At 41.8% G+C, this 18959-nt stretch overlaps 1 protein-coding gene across 11 annotated transcripts in view; it reads right to left on the minus strand.

Moving 5' to 3' along the window:
* Nucleotides 1-18959, minus strand: part of NKIRAS1 (NFKB inhibitor interacting Ras like 1) — a 45876-nt gene that overhangs the window by 17891 nt on the left and 9026 nt on the right. The window lies entirely within an intron of this gene.

Consider the following 18959-nt stretch of genomic DNA (forward strand, 5'->3'; position numbering starts at 1 on the left):
CTGAACTACTAAGCTCTATAAACACCTGGTAAAAGACCTTGTATCCTTCCTAGACTTCATTGAAATGTCTAATCTGTGGATCTTTTCCTGATTATCCCCTTCCCAACTTTCTGTTTCTGCTGGGCCTTGTGACTTTATACTTAAATCTTTCCTTATCTGTCTCCTCAAAAGCTCAGAGAGTGTAAACTCTTTGAAAGCCAGGACTGGGGCTAATCTGTCTTTATAGCTCTGAGGACGAACAAAATTGACTTATAGAAAGCCCTTAGTAAATGTTTGCTGAATGAATGAATGAACTCATTTCATAACTGATGTCCTACTTTCTGTTCTCTTCTGGCCTGAGTGATCCATTCATTCATTCATTTTTTTAAATGTTTTATTTTTTGAGAGAGAGAGAGGGAGAGAGCAAGAGCACACATGCATAAGTGGGGGAAGGGCAGAGAGGGGGGGACAGAGGATCTGAAGCGGACTCTGCACTGACAGGCTGACAGCAACGAGCCCAATGCAGGCTCGAACTCATGAACCATGAGATCATGACCTGAGCTGAAGTTGGATGCTCAATGTACTGGGCCATCCAGGTGCCCTAATCATTTATTTATTTTTAAGTAGGCTTCACACCCAACATGAACCTTGAACTCCCAACCCTGAAATCAAGAGTCCAATGCTCTACTGAATGAGCCAGTACCCCTGGCCTGAGTGATCCTTTTAAAATGCAATTTCCTTCACTCCATTTGTGCAAGTTTTGTCTCTTCCAGTAGCCTAGGACATCCTTGAGAGAAACGAACCATTCTGTGTACACAGTGAGTATTCAAGAATCATTTGTTGATAAGGGAACTAAGGGAAGATAATACTTTGTATGTTAATGAATAGTAGAAAAGCTTATAGGGTAGGTATGGTAGGGTCCCAGGAACTATCTTCATATTTAAATATGAACTATATCCATAAATAAAATCATGTAGATAACATCCTATCCCAATAAAACATACATACATTACAGACATATCCTGGAAATATTGCTGGTTCCATTCCAGACCAATAAATAAAGTTGGTATCACAGTGGTGCCTGGGTGGCTCAGTTGGTTAAGCTCAGTCTTGGTTTCAGCTTAGGTCAATTATGTCAGTTTCAGGAGTTCTGCCCTGCATCAGGCTCTGTGATGACACCATGAAGCCTGCTTGGGATTCTCAGTCTCTCTCTCTGCCCCTCCCCAACTCTCTCTCAAAATAAATAAATCAACTTAAAATAAAAATTTGAAGGGAAGGGCACCTGGGTGGCTCAGTCAGTTACACGTCCGACTTCGGCTCAGGTCATGATCTCGCGGTTCGTGGGTTCGAGCCCCACATCAGGCTCTGTGCTGACAGCTCAGGGCCTGGAGACTGTTTCAGATTATGTGTCTCCCTCTCTCTCTGCCCCTCCGCTGCTAGTGCTCTCTGTCTCAAAAATAAATAAACATTAAAAAAATTTGAAGGGAAAAAAATAAAGTGAGTATCACAATAAAGTCAGTCTCATTAATTTTTTGGATTCCCCAGGGGATATAAAAGTTATGTTACATTATTGTGTGAACCAGACTAATGCCATCTTGGACAAATCTATCACGACCATTCTGTGATCTGAAGCCTTCTAGAGCAGTCTCCCTACCTCATTCTTTTTGCTGAGCCACACGCTTCACACCTAAGTACACCCTTGGGTCATAACAACCTGATCTGCTCTGGAGACATGATTCTCAAAACATTTCTTCCCAGGTGGTCTCCCAGCCTGTACTCCTCAGCCTTTAGGACTATAAAAGCAGGTCTTATGGAAGGTGGAGATGCAGAAATCTATTTGTCTTAGAGCCACCGAAGAGGGACTACTCTTCAGAAGTCCCTTTAATAAACCATTTTTTGTCAAGCTGGACTTGTTGGCCTTTTTCTTCGGTCTTATGGCTCCGCTAGCCTTTGGAGATCATTTTGCATATACTTCCCTTTCATAGAACAATTGGCAAGCCAGCCAGGAGCAGCCCAGAGACCGAAAAATGGGCAAGGAATGAAGTTTTTGTTGGGGGAAACCCTGGGGTGGGCAACCACATTGACGTGGGAAGGCATAATTGGTTTGCTTGATGCCTGTGGACTGTTGCAGGAATACAGGGACACCCTGAAAATGCCAAATGGATTAGAGCTATTAGAAAGTCACATGACCCACTGAGGTAAGGAAGGCCACCAAGCAGTGGCTGTGGTGGGTTGGCCACTCCTCTGGGTCCTTCGGGGTGGCCAACAATGCCTAGCTAGTGGCAGAAAGGAGATAAGGCAGTTGGAAAAAGAATTACAATTGGAAAAGGAAAGGAGACTATCCACATCCCTTTTGGCTTCTAACTTGGTAGATAATATCTAAACCCAGGATACACAAATCAAGGCTTCACTGTTATCACTTTGTGTGTCTTATGGGACATAAAATGCAGTGACCTAAGATTATAGCCATCATTTGAAGCCAGACTGGGATGCTAAACCACGGAACTCATGGGAAACATTTTTGTATGCCAGTAACGTAGGATGTGTTTTCAGTAGAAGGTATGAGAAATGGAGACGCTTTTTTGTTGGAGAATAAAAAAGTAATTTTGTCCTAAAAAGCATCTAATGGTCTCAAGAGAAAAAAATGACAAAATCATAATGTAGAAAGTTGTAGAAGGTTTGTGGAAAAGAATATTTGACAAGGAATTGTGTGGTCAAGCTGGCTAAGACTAAAATGAATTTACTTTAATATCAAAAGCTGGTGCAAAATTAGAATTTGGTTTTCTCGCTGTTAAAAGGACATACAAATCTTGTGGCACCTGGGTGGCTCAGTCGGTTAAGTGTCCAACTCTTGATCTCTGCTCAGGTCTTGATCTCAGGGTCTTGATCTCAGATTTCTGAGTTCAAGCCCCAAATTGGGCTTCATGCTCAGCCCATGAAGCTGAATGAACAAATAAATAGACATACAAATCTTAAGTGTCTTCTCCAAATATAAGTGGAAAAAGTTTAAGCCATCTAGACAGGTTACCTTACCTTATTCTATCTACCAAAAAATAAATTTAGCTCCTAGATTTATGAGTGAGTTTTGTACCTATTTCATGACAGTCATTTTAAAACAGAAGCTATAAAGTCTCTGTGTGTATTCATATGTATCTGTATGTATGTGTTATGTGCTATTTTCCACCTCTGGAGAGTATTGCTAAAATTTGTTTAAAAAAAAAAGTTTTAAGTTAGTTGGCTTAATTACAACAGGCATATCCTTAGAGTTTTCAACATCAAACAATTTAAACAATCAAATTTACTAGTTAAGTTCATGTTTATCTACTGTAGTTTGTCAGCAAAAATGACTTAGAATGATGGTTGATTTTGTCTGATGTCTCATGAAATTTTCACAGGTAATCTAGACATAATTGGTAAGAACAGACAGACTGAGTAGATAAAAAAAATTTTAGGTAGGGGTGCCTAGGTGGTTCAGTTGGTTAAGTATCCAACTTTTGATCTCGGCTCTCATGATCTCACAGTTCGTGGGTTTGAGCCCTGTGTTGGGGTCTCCACTGACAACAGGGAGCCTGCTTGGGATTTTTGTCTCTCACTCTCTCTGACCCTCCCCCGCTTGCTCGCTCTCTCAAAATAAATGAATAAACTTAAGAAAAAAAAAGTTTTAGGTAAACTTTTTAATTAGTTTCCCAAATCCACTTGGTACCTTGAAACCTTAAAGTTTTGCTAAGTGATGAATTAAGTTAATTTCATCAAATATCTAGATCATTTGCTAATCAAATAATGAAACATTACTAAACACAGGTTTATCTACTTCTGGCTTATTCCAGAGGAACTAAAAGATGTGTTAATGCTATATTGAAAAGCTTAAAAGGCACAAGCTTCCAGAAATTAATAAATCATAAATTTAAATTTATATCATAAATTTAAAGAATGCTGGTATAACAGCTCACAATTGCTTACTTCTTAAGTTTTTATTAGAAATTAAGGTTTCTGAGGGTTAAAAATTCTAAATAATATATGCAATTAAACTTATCAGAAATAAGAAGGTAGGGGCGCCTGGGTGGCTCAGTTGGCTAAGCATCCGACTTCAGCTCAGGTCATGATCTCACAATTTGCGAGTTCGAGTTCCCCGTCAGGCTCTGCTGACAGCTTGGAGCCTGCTTCAGATTCTGTGTCTCCCTCTCTCTCTCTGCCCCTCCCCTGCTCACACTGTCTCTCCCTCCCTCTCTCTCTCTCTCTCTCTAAAACAAATAAACATTAAAAAAATAAATAAAAAAAAAATAAGGTTAATCTAAAACAAAGGCACCATTAGGGTAACCCAAAAGCAAACGTGGCATGACCTACAGGCAGTGGGCATAAACCGAGAAAAGACTGCCAACCAAATGACGTTCTAGTGGCTTTATGGAAGAAATTTACTCCTGCTGAGCAATTTAGGCCACTGCCCTCCATGCCACCTCTGGAAGAAAAAAAAAAAAAACTAAGCCATAGGTGACTTTTTTAAATTTAAGTTTATTTATTTACTTATTTTGAGAAAGAGAGCATACCCATGCACTCACTCCCAGGAGAGGGGCACAAAGAGAGAATCCCAAGCAAGCTCCACACTGTCAGTGTGGAGCCTGATGCAAGGCTCAAACTCACAAAGTGTGAGATCATGACCTGGGCCAAAATCAAGAGTCGGATGGTCAAATTACTGAGCCACCCAGGTGTCCGGCCACAGGTGACTTCTTACAGGGGCTGGGAACACCCCTGCCTGAGAGACCAGGGTTGGGACCAAGATTGCTTCCATGTGAGAGCCTAGGGGGCAACCAGAGGCCCCAAGTATAGTTCACAACTTCGTGGACACCAAAAATAAGCAAAAAGCCATGGCCTCAGTGGATATCAGAGCAGAATGCACCCTAATTTGTGGCAATCCAGAATGTCACTCAGGGACCTAGGCAGTCACTGATAATTATAGAGGGAAAAGCGTAAGGGTGATGGGCACAAGAGTGCGCTTGAGAATATAAGCACAACTGCTCCATATGAGGTTTTCAGTTTTGCAATCAATACTGGAGACCAGATTCGGCATAGATATTCTCCTGGGAAAAAACACTACAAAACTCCGTAGGAGAATTTCACTTTCGAATTAGGGTAATTGAAACTGTCTTAAAGGGAAATTCAAATTGGGATCCTGTGTTACCCCCTCCCCAAGTTGTCAATGTAAAGCAATACTGGTTGTTAGGAGGATATGAGGATATACCTACCACTAAATAATCAAGCCAGCACGAAATCCCTATTATAGGGCTGTGTGGCTTGTGAAGAAACCAGATGGCACCTAGAGAATGACCACTGATTATAAAGAACTAAATACATGCTGCTATCCCTAATATTACCCAAATCGCTGAATGGTATATGGTGTAGGCTCTTACCATATGGCTTTGGAATCAGCCAACACTTTGTTTGGTTGTTTATTTTTAAATGTTATATTTGAGAGACAGACAGACAGACAGACAGCACAAGTGGGGGAGGGGCAGACAGAGAGAGGGAGACACAGAATCCTAAGCAGGCTCTAGGCTCTGAGCTGTCAGCACAGAGCTGGACAAGGGGCTTGAATCCATGAACTGTGAGATCATGACCTAAGCCAAGGTCAGATGCTTAATCAGACTGAGCCACTCAGGCACCCCTATTTATTTTTTAGACAGAAAGAGAGAGAGAGAGAGAGAGAGAGAGAGAGAGAGAGATCACACAAGTGGGGGAGAGGCAGAGAGAAGGAGAGACAGAGTCCTAAGCAGGCTCCACACATCAGTGCAGAGCCCGATGTAGGGCTCCATCCAACTCACAAACCACGAGATCATGACCTGAGCCGAGATCAAGAGGCAGATACTTAACCAAATGCAGCAGTCAGGCGCCCTAGCCAACACTTTTAGTATTCCTTCACATCCCGAGTCACATGGGACGGTTGACGATGGGCATTCCGGGTATTGCCACAAGGATATTTGCACAGCCCCACTATCTGTCATGGTAAGACTGCTCATATTTTGTCTTTATATCGACCACTATTCACAGTTAAAAGGTTTCATCGTATGAATGATGTCACTCTAACTCCTGAAAACTTCTGTTAGTCTTACCTGAACAATCTCTACACTCATGTGAACAAGCAAGGATGTACCATCAATCCACAGAAAAAGTACAAGGCCCTGGACCAGCAGTAAAGTTCTGGCAGGTTACTTGGTCAGGTTAAGGCTTCTTATACTGGGCTCTGTGACTGACCAGATTCAATAATTTCCCATCTCTAAGACATTAAGCAACTGCAAGTGTTCCCAGTGGGGTACTGGAGGGCCTCTAGCCCAATTTAGCAAAATGCCTGCACTCTCTATACCATCTGGTAAAAAAGGAAGCCCACTGGCATCGGGTAGAACATCAAGCTGGCTTTGACCAAGCTCTTAGTTGTTCAAGCACAGGCCACAAGAAATTACTTTACTAGTATTTCCATGACCCTAAACGTGACCACTAAATGGGATGAGTTGGGCATTTTGGCAGCATGGGAAGTTAACTGTTGAACTTTGGGTCACAACTCTGCAAGGGAATAAAGATACAATATTTTCCTACTGAACAAGTATGGGGGGGGTCTATAAGGCCCTTCAGCAAGTGGAGCCCTTAACTGCCACTCTTCCAGTAACTGTCCAACTGGGTTGCCTATAAAGGGGGGCTAGATGGTACATTTACAAGAATGAAACTGCCATAACACAAGCCCCTACATTGCAAAAATGGCATGCTTACCTACAACAACAGAGTGTCCACCCCACTAGTCCCCTAGGAGCTGAATTACATGGTATCATGGAGCCAGTAGAATATGAAACCTTTAATGATCCCCCAAGAGCCTCCTACAGAGAGACCGCCAGACAAGTAAAGGAAAGCACAAAACTTATTCCTGAAGCTGTTTGGTGTATGGGTGGCTCCCCTACAAGGAATCCTAGTCACTGAGCTACGGTAGCAATCCAACCCGACTGATACTATCCTGTTTGAGACTGGAGATAATAAAGGCAGCCAATGGGCTGAACTGACAGCTGCCTGGATGGCATGTATGCATGAATCTTGACCCCTTACCCTCTGCATGGATAGCCGGGCTGTCTATAAAGGCCCAATGAGCTCGGGATGAATGGAAAATTTTATTGAAACCATTATGGGGGGGGTTATGGAAGGATATGTGGAATATAGGACCCTGCTGCCTCCCAAACTATTTTCCATGTCTCAGCACATAGGCCTGTCTCACCCACTAGGAATACTGAGGCAGACACCTCAGCAAAAACCAGGGGCCTTACCTCCATACAAAGTTCAGAATTGGCCCTATGTATTTATAAACACACTGGGCATTGCAGTGCTAAGGTGGGCTGGAACCTAGCAAAGGGAGCTGGCATGCCCCTTTGCTATATTGACATACTAGCAGCCATCAGTAACTGACTGATCTGCTCCCATGAGACCTAGGACAGTTCCACACACAGGACACATACATCATGTGATCCAAGTGGTTTTAGACTGCCAAATTGGTTATATTAGCCGTCTACCCACGAATCAAGGGAAAAACAACACTCTAACTTGTGTGGATACAGCCACTGGACTCAGGTAAGCCCTTCCCTATAAAAGGGCCAATCAAAATGCCACCATCAGGGGTGCCTGGGTGGTTCAGTCGGTTGAGTGTCTGAACTCAGCTCAGGTCATGATCTCACTGTGAGTTGGTGCCCCCACATTAGGCTCACTGCTGTCAGCAGAGAGCCCACTTGGGATCCCTCCCTCTCTCTGCCCCTCCCACGCTCACACTCTCTCAAAAATAAAAAATAAACATTTTTTTTAATGCCACCATCAATGCCCTAGAACTCAGTGTCATGTACAGATATCCTCGAAGGATAGATTGTGATAGGGGAACACATTTCCCTGGACATGATATGTAGGACTGGGCTTATGAAAATATACATTGAAAAGATGCTCAACATCGCTCCTCATTAGGGAAATTCAAATCAAAACCACACTGAGATACCACTTCATGCCAGTCAGAGTGGCTAAAATGAACAAATCAGGAGACTATAGATGCTGGAGAGGATGTGGAGAAACAAGAACCCTCTTGCACTGTTGGTGGGAATACTGGTGCAGCTGCTCTGGAAAACAGTGTGGAGGTTCCTCAAAAAATTAAAAATACACCTACCCTTTGACCCAGCAATAGCACTACTACAAATTTACCCAAGGGATACAGGAGTGCTGATGCATAGGGGCACATGTACCCCAATGTTTATAGCAGCACTTTCAACAATAGCCAACTTATGGAAAGAGCCTAAATGTCCATCAACTGATGAATGGATAAAGAAGTTGTGGTTTATATACACAATGGAATACTACTTGGCGATGAGAAAGAATGAAATATGGCCTCTTGTAGCAACGTGGATGGAACTGGAGAGTGTGATGCTAAGTGAAATAAGCCATACAGAGAAAGACAGACACCTTATGTTTTCACTCTTATGTGGATCATGAGAAACTTAACAGAAGACCAGGGGTGAGGGGAAGGGGCGGGGGGAGAAAGAGAGGGAGGGAGGCAAACCATAAGAGACTCTTAAAATCTGATACTGAGAGTTGATGGGGGGTGGGAGGGAGGGGAGGGTGGGTGATGGGCATTGAGGAGGGCACCTGTTGGAATGAGCACTGGGTGTTGTATGCAAACCAATTTGACAATAAATTTCATATTTAAAAATAAATAAATAAATAAATTAGGTTAAAAAAATATATATACATTGGTGGTTTCATTTACCCTACAATCCACATACCACCAGGCTAACTGAAAGAAGAATGGCTTTTTTTTTTTTTTAAGTAGGCTCCATGCCTGGCACAGAGCCTAACGCAAGGCTTAAACTCACAACCCTTAGATCAAGTCCTGGCCGAAGTCGAGAGTCAGATGGTCAGATGCTTAAGTGACTGAGCCATCCAGGCACCCCTCGAATGGCATTCTTAAAGCTCAACTAAGAACTCTCTTACAGATACCACAGTTGCATGGATGGACAAGCCTTGCCAGAAGCCACACACTTGTTAAATTTGACAGAGACTAGCTGTAGCACCACCCCATACTCATGGTTAGGTACCAAAACCAGCATGCCTAGGGCTAGTGCCATCCAGAAAATGAGGCCTGAGAGGCTGGTTGCTGAGTTCACAGCAGCCCAGAGACAACTGTGGCTCCAGACTGCTCAGCCCATCCTCCTGGGCAAAGGGGCACTTGAACGGGGTTAGAATGACAACTTTCCCCAGAATGGATAGGCTATTTCTTATTAGAGTGTGAGAAATGTCTCAGACAGCTGAAGGGGCCAAAACAGTCAACATAACAAATTCCAGACAGGCACTGTTACCGAAAGGCACTCTAGTTAGTTACCTAACATGGTTGTTTGCAGCACCTTGAATTTTACATGTACAGATAGACTCTTTGGCCCTTGGGCAACATGTCTGATAGGTCCCTCCTGTTCATGTACCTCAGGCCACCTCTGTGCTCCTGACAGAGGGCAAAGGTACTAGAATCTTCTCAATAGAGGGAGAGGATCTCCCCAGACAAGTACCTACTAAACATTTATTCTTTTATCCTTATCCTGCTGCTTCTCTTGTCCTGGTGAAGGAAACCCTTTTCTACAATGGACATGGACATACATGGACGGTTTACAATGGGATTCATGCTATATATGTGGTTTGCTCCCCTTTCATAGGTCTCTTCTGTTGCTGTTTGCTGCTGTGGTTTAGGTCTTCAACTTGAACACAGTCTGGTAAAGAAACCTACTGCCAAGAGCCCCTCTCTGATGGCTCAGGGAATACTGCAAAAGAGGTGGGCATGGGAGATTATAAGAGCCAGACTGGAGAGGCGCAAGGTGTGAACCAAATTAACACCATCTTGGACAAATCTGCCATGATGACCGCTCTGTGATCTGAAGCCTTCTTAAGCACAGTCCTCCCCACCCCCCACGCACACTTTTTCTATTTAACCATATCCTTGGGGCATAACATCCTTGATCTACTCTGGAGATACTACTACGATTCTCAAACATTTCTTCCCAGGTGGTCTCCCAGCCTGTACTCCTCAGCCGCTAGGGCTGTAAAAGCAGGTCTTATGGGAGGTGGGGTTGCAGAGACCTACTTGTAGCTACCCAAGACACATTTCTGTCTGCTAGTCCCTTTAGTAAACAATTTCTTGTCAAGCTGAACTTGTTGGCCTTTTGCTTCAGTCTTCTGTCTCCTTTGGCCTTTGGAGATCATTGTGCATATACAGTTCTCTCCCTTTCAGAGAACTGTACAATGGTCAATTAAGTGTGCAATAGCATTATGTCTAAAAAAAGTTTACACTTTAAAAAATACTTTCTTGCCAAAAAATGCTAACCATCACCATTACAGCTCAGGGAACTGTAATCTTTTTGATGGTGGAGTGTTTTGCCTCAATGTTTATGGCTGCTAACTGATCAGTGTGCTAAAGGCTGGGGTGGCTGTGACAATTTCTTGAAATAAGACAACAATGAAGTATACCACATCAAATGGCTCTTCCTTTCACAAAGAGTTTTTCTGTAGCATGAGATGCTGTTTGATAGCATTTTACCCACAGCAGAACTTCTTACAAAAATTGGAGTCAGTCTGGGGCACCTGGCTGGCCCAGTTGGTAGAGCATGCGACTCTTGATCGCAGGATTGTAGGTTCGAGCCCCATGTTGGGTACAGAGATTACATAAAAATAAAATCTTAAAAAAAAAAAAAAAAAGAGACAGACACACACACACACACACAAATTGGATTCATTCCCCTCAAACCTTGTTTTTAAGCTGTGTTTTGTTTTTAAAATTTTAACATTTATTTCTGAAGGGAAGAGAGAGAGACAGACAGACAGATAGTACATGAGCCGGGGAGGGACAGAGAGAGAGGGAGATACAGAATCCAAAGCAGGCTCCAAGCTGTCCGCATGGAGCCTGACACAGGACTCGAACTCACGAGCTGTGAGATCATGACCTGAGCCGAAGTGGGACACACAACCGACTGAGCTACCCAGGCGCCCCTGTTTTTGTTTGTTTAGTAATCTCTACACCCAATGTGGGGCTAAACCCACAATGCTCAGATCAAAAGTCACACACTCTTCCAAATGAGCCAGCCAGGTGCCCCCTTGCTGCTGCTTCTATCAGCTCAGTTTATGTGATACTCTTAAATCCTTTGTTGTTATTTCAACAATCTTCACAGCACATTCACAGAAGTAGATTCTATCTCAAGAAACCACTTTCTTTGCTCATTCAGAAGAAGCAAATTCTCATCAGTAAAGTTTTACCATGAGATTGCAACAATTCAGCCCCATCTTCAGGTTCCACTTCTAATTCTAGTTCTCTTGCTCTATCACATCCAGAGTTACTTCTCTCACTGAAGTCTCAAACCCCTCAAAGGCATTCTTGAGGGTTGGAATCAACTTCTTCCAAACTCCTGTTAAAGTTGGTATTTTGACCTCTTCCCATGAATCATAAATGTTCTTAATGGCATTTAGAATGGTAAATCCTTTCCAGAAAGTTTCAACCTATACTCTGCCCAGATCCATCAGAGGAATCATGACCTATGGTAGCTATAACCTTACAAAATAAATATATTTCTTAAATAGTAAGACTTAAAAGTCAAAATGACTCCTTGATCCATGGGCTACAGGATGAATATTGTATTAGCAGGTATAAAAGCATTAATCTTGTTGTACATTTCCATCAGATCTCTTGGGTGACTGGTCAATGAATAGTCAATGAATAATATTTTAAAAGGAGTCTTTATTTTCTGAGCAGGTCTCAACAGTGAACTTAAATTATTCAGTAAACCATGTTGTAAACAGATATGCTCTCATCTAGGCTTTGTTTTTCCATTTATAGATTACAAGCAGAGTAGATTTAGCCTAATTCTTAAGGGCCCTAGGATTTTCAGAATGGTCAATGAACATTGGCTTCAACATAAAGGCCCCAGCCACATTAGTCCCTAATGAGAGTCAACCTGTCCTTTGAAAACTTTGATGTCAGGCATTGACTTCTTCTCTCTAACTATGAAACTCCTAGACGGCATCTTCTCCCAACATAGGGCTGTTTCATCTACACTGAAAATCTATTGCTTTTTTTTTTTTTTTAATTTTTTCATGTTTATTTATTTTTGACAGAGAGAGAGAGACAGAGCATGAGTGGGGGAGGGGCAGAGAGAGAGGGAGACACAGAATCCGAAGCAGGCTCCGGGCTCTGGGCTGTCAGCACAGAGCCCGACACGGGGCTCAGACTCACAAACCGTGAGATCATGACCTGAGCCGAAGTCAGACGCTCAACCGACTGAGCCTCCTAGGTGCCCCTGAAAATCTATTGTTTAGTGTAGCCACCTTCATTAGTTACCTTAGCAAGATCTTCTGGATAATTTGCTACAGCTTCTACAACCACACTTGATACTTCACTTTGCACTTTTATGTTATAAAGACGTCTTCTTTAACTTCTTGAACCAACAACCTCTGCTAGCTTCAAACTTTTCTTCTGCAGCCCCCTCACCTTTTCTGTCTTCACAGAATTGAAGAGTTAGGGCTTTGCTCTGTATTAGGCTTTGGCTTAAGGGAATGCTGTACGGCTACTTTGATCTTCTATCCAGACCACTAAAACTTTCCCCATATCAGCACTAAGGCAATGAGCGTGTTCACTGAAGCAGCAGGTTTTTTTTTTTTTTCACGTTTACTTTTGAGACAGACAGAGTATGAGCACGAGAAGGGGAGGTGAAAAGGGGAGTCAGAATCTGAAGCAGCCTCCAGGTTCTGAGCTGTCAGCACAGAGCCTGATGCGGGGATAGAACTCACAAGCTGTGAGATCATGACCTGAGCTGAAGTTGGACACTCAACCAACTGAGCCACCCAGGCACCCCAGCACTTTTTTTAAAAGTTTACTTATTTTGAGAAGAAAGAGAGAGTGCAGAGGAGGGGCAGGCAGAGAGAGAGAGAGAGAGAGAGAGAGAGAGAGAGAGAGAGATGAAGAAGAACAAGAAGAAGAAGAAGAAGAAGAAGAAGAAGAAGAAGAAGAAGAAGAGGAGTAGGAGGGGGGAGGGGGAGAAGGAGGAGGAGGAGGAGGAGGAGGAGGAGGAGGAGGAGGAGGAGAGAAAATCCCAAGCAGGCTCCACCCTGTCAGTGCAAAGCCCAACACAGAGCTCAGTCCCAAGAACCTTTGAGATTATTACCTGAACCGGGATCACGACTTGGCACGCTTAACCAACTGAGGCATCAAGGCGCCCCTGGAGCAGCACTTTTAATTTTCTTCAAGAACTTTCCTTTGCATTCATAATTTGACTAACTAGTGCAAGAGGTCTAGCTTTCAGCCTGTCTCAGCTACCGCATGCCTTCCTCACTCAGCTTCATCATTTCTAGCTTTTAATTTAAAGTGACAGATGTGCAACTCTTCCTTTCATACGAACACTTGGAGACCACTGTAGGGTTATTAAGTGGCCTAATTTCAATCGTGTTGTGTCTCAGAGAATAGGGAAGTCTGAGGAGAGGGCGAGAGATGGGGTAACAGCCTATTTGGTGGAACAGTCAGACCACACACAACATTTATCTATTTAGTTCACTGTCTTATATGGGCACCGTTCATGAAGTACCAAAACAATTATAAGAGTAACATCAAACACCACTGATTGTACATCAAGATAACAAAAATAATAATAATGAAAAAGTTTGAACTATTGTGAGAATTACCAAAATGTGACACACAGACACAAAGTGAGCAAATGCTGTTGGAAAAAATGGCACCGATGGACTTGCTCAGGGTCACTACAAACCTTAAATTTGTAAACAACATGGTAGCAGCAGAACATGCCATCACAAAATGAGGTGTGCTTGTATAGGTTTTTGAAAACTCTTGCTATAGTTTTCCTAAACAACCTAAATACTGTTGAGTGATTTGTTAAAGGTTCCTTACATAAAATGTCTGTAAGTATTAAAAAATCCATCAAGTATTAGATTGAAAGGACTATCAAATAATGATAAACGGATTGGAACAGGAGAAACCAAATACTTTTATCACTATCATTATTTTTTTCTTAGTTTATTTGTTTATTTTGGGAGAGAGAGAAAGCTCAAGGGGAAAGGGGCAAAGAGAGAGAGAGAGGGAGACACAGAATCCTAAGCAGGTTCCACACCACCAGTGCAGAGCCTGATGCGGGGCTGGAACTCAAAAACTGAGAGCATGACCTGAGCCGAAGTCGGACGCTTACCTAAGCCACCCAGGCATCCCACTATAATTCTTTATATTAAGGAATGTGTTTAAAGTTTAAAAAGGAAAAATTATTCATAGCTTAGAGTATATGTACAATCCTGTGATAAATTAAGCTACCTTAGGGAAATTAAAGGTTATTCTATTAAGACACAAACTTATTAGGCTTTGATTATAAAAAAATTTAACGGCAAACTTACCCAGACTTTTGTCATGGTGGATGTTTTATCCACCAAAAGTCAGGCTGGTCCTCCTCCCCCACCCTCCACCTTCAAATTTAAGCCTTTTAATATTTTGTACTTTATAAATCAACTGAAGCCATAACTCCTCCATCCACTCGATCTCCTCTCCCACTCTATGCTACTGAGCAACTACCCGTCCCCCCACACCAGCAGAAGACTAAGGGACCAATCTCTGGAGAAGGTAAAACAGAGTATGCCTGGACTGTAGGATAGAGGGTATTAGTTCCATAGTGAAAACGGGGCAGTTGAGTAACATGCTCCCTTTACTCCCAAAATATTGGCAGCCAGGTCTTTGTTCTTTAGGCACAAGAATATGGCCAGTAAAAAAGGAAAATACCTAAATATACTAATATCCAGGGTTCCCCGAGCAAATGCGCCACCCAGATCACCTTATAGTGAAGCTCCAAGTCATAACCCTATCCACACACTTAGAGCTTTCATTTAGCTTTTTAGTTCTCCATTCTTAATTAAGAGCAGATGACCAAGAATTACCAGACACTCCAGGAAAAAAAGACCAAAAATCAGAAAAGAGCGCCCTAGGGGTGCCTGGGTGTTGGGTGTCTGACTGTGGCTTAGGTCATGATCTCGGTTTGTGGGTTCAAGCCCTGTGTTGGGCTCTGTGCTGACAGCTGGGAACCTAGAGCCTGCTTCAGATTCTGTGTTTCCCTCTCTCTCTCTCTGCCACTCCCCAACTTTTGAGTGTTTTCTTTCTCTTTCTCAAAAGTAAACAGAAAGAAAGAAAGAAAGAAAGAAAGAAAGAAAGAAAGAGCAAGCAGAACACCTTAGAGGGAAAAGACTATGCAAAGAAAACAAAAACACTACCCAGTATTTACTAAAAGGGATAAGACAGGGCATCCATGAAATAAGAACAGGATTCTAAGAAGTGCAAATTCAACAGAAGGGCTGCAATATAAAGATGAGGAATATTCAAAAAGTGAAACAAAATATTGAGAGATGGAAGACAGAAGAGAAACTTAAAAGTTAGAGAACCGGAAGGTCCAGCATCCAAAAGAGAGTTCCAGAAAAGAGAACAAATACATAGAGGAGGGAAAGCCTCCAAAAATAATTCAGAACTTAAGAACATCCATTTCCATGTTGCAAGTACCCACTGAGTGCCCAGTACCATTGGTGAAAGGTAATTTGATACACTACTGTGAATTTCACAACACAAAAAAAGGGCCACAAAAGCTTCCACATCCGAAGCGTCAAGAATCACAATGGCTCCCAGCTTCTCAAAAGCAACACTGGAAGCAAGAAGAGAATCTGGTAAAATTGAAAACACACATCCTCTATGAACCAGCAATTTCACTCCTACATATATAAGCCAGGAACTGTCTATATAATAGCTGGGATAAGTGTACCAGACTGTTTATAATAGCATTATTTCTAATAGCCCCAAACTATAATTAATCAAAATGTTCGCCAAAATAGAAGAGATAAATTTACGGATACTCATATAATAAAATACCATAATTTATGAAGTTTAAACTACAGCTACCTACAACAGTACGGATGTATCTTACAAATATAATGCTGAGCAAAAGAAGACAAAAACTGAAGAATTGTATACAGTATGATTCCACTGACAAAGTAAACAACTGGCAAAAATAAACTATATCGTTTAGTGATACATATATAGATGGAAAAACTATAAAGAAAATAAGGAAATGATTAACCAAAAATCAAGGGAAGGGCTGAGTTGTGACTGGAGAGAGAAACATGGGCAGCTACTGAAGTGCCTCAATATTCTACTTTTTGACCTGCATGGAAATTACAAAGATTTGTTTTATAATTATTAAGCCATACATATGTTTTATGAATTGTTCTATGTGTATGATGAATTTTATAATAAAAGAAGAAAGATGATAATGGAGCAATGCTTGCAAAATTCTGAATGGAAATTATTCTCAGTTTGGAATTCTATATCCATCAAAATTATAATTTTGAGAGTAAAAGGCATTTTCAAACATATGAAGACTAAAAAAACGTATCATGTATGTTTCCTCAGGCAACTATTTGAAGAGGCTTTCCATCAACATTAGCGCATAATCATAAAGAGGAAGACATCAGATCTAGGAAACAGACCCTAACACAGAGGTACAGGAAATCACACGGACAACAGTAAATATCATTATTCAGAAGCCCCAGGATTACTACCATGTACCAGGCATAGAGGGCATTTTAAGGGCTGTCATGACCCGATGCTCCATTCCTTTGTACAACCTCTAAAACCCATATAAAGTCCTGAAAGATATGCTTCACCAAAACGGCATAAACCCAAAGAAGATGACAAGATACCTAAGAAACAGGAACTCAAACCCAGGAAGAAAGAAAGGTAAAGAAAAGCTCCACAGTGATAGCTGTGTAATAGGCCTGGATAAGAGGATCACTAGCTCCTGGAAGGATATGGCCAAGGGGAAAAAAAGAGAATATCTGGTATAGCTGACTTTGTAAAAACTGAGAAACATGTATACATGTAGAAGAATTAGCAAAAAGTATAAACAAAACTAAAGAAATAACAAAGCAAATATTAGCCTCCAGAATAACAAAAACAAAGAAAAGAAACAATCATAGAACAGAACATTGCTCAGCTAAGAATATTTACATGTGCCAGCAGCTCTTGAACTATGGTCTAAAGATCACTTGATGTCTCCTTTCAGGGAATCCATACGGGCAAAACTATTTTCATAATGATCTAAGACATTTTTCTTTTCCACTGTGTTGACATTTGCACTGATGATGCAAAAGCAATGGTAGATAAAACTGCTGGCACCTTAATACAAATCAAGGAAGAGCACCAACTGTATTAGTTGTATTTTTCACCACATTTGCACTTTGGAAAAAAAAAGCCAATTTCACTTACGAATGCCCTTCATGAAGCATTAAAAATTACTGACTTTATTAAATCTCAATCCTTGAGTATACATACTTACATTTTTTAATATTCCATGTGATTAATGGGAGTGTGCATAAAGTATTTCTGCATAATGAATTGTGGTAATTGTCTGGAGGAAAAGCTCTTGGGTTTGAGCTGCAAACTGAAGTAGCCACCTTTTTTTTTTTTTTTTTTTTAAAGACGAAATGACAGGGGCACCAGGGTGGCTCAGTTAGTTAAGCAACTGACTCTTGATTTTGGCTAAGGTCATGATCCCAGGGTCCTGGGACTGAGCCCTGCATCAGGCTCTGTGCGTGGAGCCTGCTTAAGATTCTTGCGCTCTCTCGCTCTCTCTCTCTGCCCCTCTCCCCTGCTCGTGTGCTCTCTCTCTTAAATAAAAAAAGAACAAGAAGAACAAGAAGAATAAGAGGAAAGAAGAAGAAAGAAGAAGAAGAAGGAATGACAGGAAAACTATGTTATTTGGGGGTATTTAATAGACATTTTCTCAAAAATGAATTAAGGAAGGGGCACCTGGGTGGCTCAGGTTGAGTGACTGACTCTTGATTTCAGCTCGGGTTCAAGCCCCAAGTCAGGCTCTGCACTGACAGGATGGAGCCTGCTTGGGATTCTCTCTCTCTCTCTCTCTCTCTCTCTCTCTCTCTCTCTCTCTGTCTCTACCCCTGCCCCCAAAAATAAACATTTTTTTAATAATTAAAAAAATGAATTAAGGGAGCCTATGGTTTTCAAGGAAAATAACTGACACTATTTGTTGTCAATGATGAAATATGAGCTTTCAAGAAAGTCAAAATAAGAACTGTATCTATCCCCATGAACTCAGTAGCTTCCCAGTACTGTTAAGACTGGTGATGATATTAATAAATGTTACCTGGAAGATCCGCTTATCTCAGTCAGCCAGCATTTTTCAAATGGCCCATTTATGATGTTAAAAAACCACTGTTGGGTAAAAATCCCATTCATTGGGGTGCCTGGGTGGCTCAGTCGGTTAACTGTCCGACGTCAGCTCAGGTCATGATCTCACAGTCTGTGAGCCCCCACGGCAGGCCCTGTGCTGCTGCAGCCTGCTTCGGATTCTGTGTCTCCCTCTCTCTCTGCCCCTCCCCCGCTCATGCTCTCTGTCTCAAAAATAATAAAAACATTAAAAAAAATTTTTTTAATTCTATTCATAGTCCAAGATAGATCAATGAGATTTTAATGAAGAGTGGGGATAGTTCACTGATGTGGTTTCAGATTCCACATCGCAATAACCTTTGAGTAACCACCACGTGTTGAGTTTTAGTGAAATACCAAAAAAGAATATCCACGATAATCTGGAAAGGCTATTAACATACTACCTCTTCAAATGATTTATCTGTATGAGGCCAGGTTTTCTTCATATATTTCAACTAAAAAAAACATACCACAACTGAGTAAATACAAAAGCTAGTAGACATAATCCAGCTGCCTTCTAGTAAGCTGGACATTAGATTTTCAAAAAATGTAAATCGGGGGCGCCTGGGTGGCTCAGTCGGTTAAGCGTCCGACTTCAGCTTAGGTCGTGATCTCATGGTCCGTGAGTTCGAGCCCCGCGTCAGGCTCTGTGCTGACAGCTCGGAACCTGGAGCTTGCTTCT

Source organism: Panthera leo, chromosome C2 (genome assembly GCF_018350215.1).
Source record: "Panthera leo isolate Ple1 chromosome C2, P.leo_Ple1_pat1.1, whole genome shotgun sequence".
Taxonomy (NCBI): domain Eukaryota; kingdom Metazoa; phylum Chordata; class Mammalia; order Carnivora; family Felidae; genus Panthera; species Panthera leo.